General features: G+C 46.6%; 1 long non-coding RNA gene across 1 annotated transcript in view; it reads right to left on the reverse strand.

The window, feature by feature from the left end:
- LOC109298259 overlaps positions 1-4053 on the reverse strand; it is a 7757-nt gene that overhangs the window by 1935 nt on the left and 1769 nt on the right. Inside the window, exon 2 of the long non-coding RNA XR_002097564.1 lies at positions 899-905. This is a non-coding gene — a long non-coding RNA (uncharacterized LOC109298259). The remainder of the gene's footprint in view (positions 1-898; positions 906-4053) is intronic.

Below are 4053 nucleotides of genomic sequence, written 5' to 3' on the forward strand. Positions count from 1 at the left end.
GTCCAGTTCTGTGCGCCCCACTTCAGGAGGGATGTGGACAACATGGAGAGGGTCCAGAGGAGGGCCACCTGCATGATCCGGGGACAACAGGGCAGACCCTACAATGAGAGACAGCGGGACCTGAACCTGTTCAGCCTTCTCAAGCGAAGGCTGAGGGGGGACCTGGTGACTGTCTATAAACTCACTAGGGGGGACCAGAAGGGTTTGGGAGAGACCTTGTTTCCCCTAGCGCCCCCTGACATAACAAGGAATAATGGCCACAAGTTGTCGGAGAGGAGGTTTAAATTAGACATCCATAAGAACTACTTCACTGTCAGGGTGGCTAGGATCTGGAACCAACTTCCAAGGGAAGTGGTGCTGGCTCCTACCCTGGGGGTCTTTAAGAGGCTTGATTCCTACCTGGCTGGAGTCATTTGAGCCCAGTTTTCTCCTGCCCAGGCAGGGGGTCAGATTTGAAGATCTACAAGGTCCCTTCCGACCCTACTTCTATGATTCTATGAGAATGTAAAGTGTTCCTCGGGTAGGTCAGCAGAGGATTGGTGGAAGTAGTATTCCTGAAGTTGGTATGGAAAGGATTCAATAATATTTCCCAGTTCCAGGGTGAATATGGGTGCAATCAGTTCACATCAGGGCCCAAGACCCAGCTGGTCCAGGGCAATCCATTTTCTGCAGGGAAGCAGGTACCCCTTGCAGCAAGGATGGATCAGTTCCCTGGGCCCAGCAGATCCTAACTGGGCCATCAGGATACCCAGTCCCCTGAGGCCACAGGCAACAGGCCCCACCTACACCAGCCTTTAAAAGCTGGCCCCAGCCATCAATACACTGTGTGGGCAAAGACTGGTGTTTGTTCCTGAACCCCCTATAGTTCACCAACTTGCTTATTGGAATCTCCTGGCACACCCTGACTTTGGCTTCAGCTCCTGGCTTACTATGACCTTGGCTGTAAACTCTGTTCCTGGACTTCCCTGATTACCAGGGATGGATGACTGGCGCCGCCTTAGTCAGGAGGGCCATGTGTCTCCCCCGTGACCAGTCCTGCCGACCAGGGGGGGAAGGGGTCCCCTGCAGCCCGATCTCACTGCCCCGTGTGGGGTCCCCCCCGCAGCCGATTCTGCAATGGCTGATTGCTGCCTCTAACCACTGCAGCCGCTTCCGAGAGTGGCTGTGGCTGCTTCTGGGAGTAGCTGCTGTGATTGGCTGGTGCTTGCAGGGGGGACAGCAGTGCTCCCACCTGCCCATCGCCTAAGCAGTGAGTGCGGCCAGTGAGGGGGTGCACTGGCGTTCTCAGGGGGTGCACGTGCACCTGCTATGCATCGCCACTTTTACCAGCTGACTTCTCTGACGGCCCATACTCTGGTCCCTAACAACTGATGTGAACGCCTTCCAAAGTTCTTTATAGTGGTTGGTGTCATGGAGTTGTCTGCTTCATTGACGTAGTCTTGACAGTTGAGGATTTCTGTAGTTCTGCTTTTGTCCACTGGTTTGAATACTGTTTTGTTGATGGCTCTTAAGGACTATATGGATTTTCTTTCATGAGAAAGAGAGGTTGTGGTGGTCTTAGCTCTTTTTGAGAATTTCACTGTTAACTTTCTTCCTGAAACAGCCAATGTAGTAGTTCAATATGTGGTCCTGTCCACCAAGAGGCATCCGGCCAGATTTTTTTTGTGGTTCATCTTATCTGATGCGGCAGAAAAGTGGTCAAGGATGATTCTTGAAGGGTGAAGTATTCCTTCAGGCAAAGTCTGCAGAAGAATTCTTCAAATTCTCCATGTATTAGTATCTTGTCTGGTTGTTTATCTGGGAAGAAATCCAGGCTTTTGGAGATTACAGATATTTCACAATGAGATAGAGGGTGTTGTGATAAGTTAATGATGTTGGTATTTTGGCTGGTGCCGTCTTAATTCTCTCCTGCCTAATAAACTGCCAATGAGATAGCTTTTATGATAGCTGATTCTGCTTTTTATGTTGGATGGCAGTCATCTAGCTTTTTTGGTAGCAGCTTTGGGTCTGCTGCATAACAACAAAATACATCTCCATACTTTTAAATGCCTTAACTATTTAAAAGCTAAATAGTAAGAGAATGGAAAATTGATGTGGGCCATAAGTGCAGCTTAATCAAGTTTATTAACAAGCCCCAATTTTTAATCTGCAAAAACTATCTGAGTATGGCTTGAAATAGAACCCAGATAAGATGTATATTATTGTCCACCCAAATAATTAAACATCTTTCTATTTTAAATTGTAACATTTCAAGTTGATTCTTTACTAGAAAACTAAGCAACAGCACAGAATAAAGTGAAGTCTTAAAACCTATCATCCAGATAGTGAAAGTAGAAGCTCAGAGTGTGTGTGTGTGATGTAGATCTAGATCAAGTACGGGCTTTGGCTGAGGGGGGCCATCATCAAGATGGTGGTATATACCTATCTAGTCAACAGTGTACACTTGGAACCATTTCAAAAAAAGGTTCACAATGCAAATGATGGAATATCAGACTTCCTTTCTTAGGGTCAGTGAGGGAAGGAGACCACGTGAAGAGGGAACTGTCACTGAAGTCAATCACTTTTTCAGTGTGCTTTGGTTTAGACACTCAAGGAACTTTCTCCCCCACAGTCCATGGTAGAAGAACACTTGAAGAAAAGCACAAACTTAAAAGGGAGCAGAACTGTTTGAAAAGGGGGTTTGTGAGGCTGACTGTGGAATATACTAATTCTACACATCTCTTGAGTGGTTTTTGCCTGGAGCACCTGGCTGTTAATTCTGAAGCAATACTGGGCCTAACAAACCTAGCAAGACCTTTAGACCAATAATTGTAGTTACCTTTCCAGAAGCCAGAATGTGTATAATTAAGTGTTAGGCACATGTTTTCTTTAATTCAGTGTTTTAATTACAAGCTAGTAACCCATTTTATAGTATATAATTACATAGGGCAACCAAAACGGAAGTTGCATTAGTTTCTGAGTATCATCAATTAAAATATAGGGTGTACACATAATTTGAATTGTGTACTGTAGACAAAGGCATTTTATCATGTGTTCCAGCCCTGGTAAACTAATTTCAGGATTACCATAAATATAACTTGTATAAAACCCATGATTTTCATCCCTGAAGTGTACAACTGCTATTTTCCTGTGACTCATAACTTGAAATAGCAGCTATCCTCTCTGGATTGTGTTTAAAGAAAGGAGATTACAAGGGTGACTTGTACTTCTGCATATTGTTTGTATCATAATTACACTTGACTATGAAATCTTTGGGATCAGTTTCATTATTGCATCTGTTAGCTTCCAGATGCAACAACTGCTGTGGAATCCCATTTATCAATGTAGTACTGTATTTATTCAAGTAGAAGACAAGGTTTTAATCCCCATTTAGAATGGGGGGAAAAAGCCCCTTGCCTTGAATTGAATACAAGGTGTGTGTTGAGGGGGGGAAGGGAAAAGGTGGGGAGGGGATAGCTGCTGCAGCTCCAGCCCCAACCTAGGGTTGGGATTGCAGCTGAAACTTGAGCTGGAGCTGCAGCTGCTGCTGGCCCTCCCCCAGGCCCGCTGCCTCTGCATGCCCTGCCACTCCTCCCTCACAGCATCCAGTCTCCCCCTCCTGTTCTCCAACACCACTTCTCCCTCTCTGTCCCCCTCTGCCGTACTCTTTACCTTTGCTCCTTACCAGCAGGGTTAGGGTCATCTTATATTAAAGTAAATGTGGTGGTTTAATGTATGGGAATCCCATTTGTGAGAAGTCTGCCAGGTAGGAATGATATGATAGGAAAAGTGGCTGTGAATTTTCCTCTCTTGAGGCTGCCTGCTCATCAGAGGTTAGACCACCCCGAAAGTGTGTGGTGCTGATAAGGATGAGTACTGGTATAAGCAGAGCCGTCCCTTGGGGGGATGAATCAGGGTGACTGCCCTGGGCCCCGTGCTTTAGGGGCCCCCATGGATGGTGCCATACAGGCCCCATGGACAGTGCCATACAGGCCCCCCACATTGGCATGTGCCGAAGATGCCACCACTCTGCGCGGCTGCTGCACGCTACCATCTTTGTGCTCTGGCCACTCC

Source organism: Gavialis gangeticus, unplaced genomic scaffold, assembly GCF_001723915.1.
Source record: "Gavialis gangeticus isolate Ggan-Ray unplaced genomic scaffold, GavGan_comp1, whole genome shotgun sequence".
NCBI classification, from domain to species: Eukaryota; Metazoa; Chordata; order Crocodylia; family Gavialidae; genus Gavialis; species Gavialis gangeticus.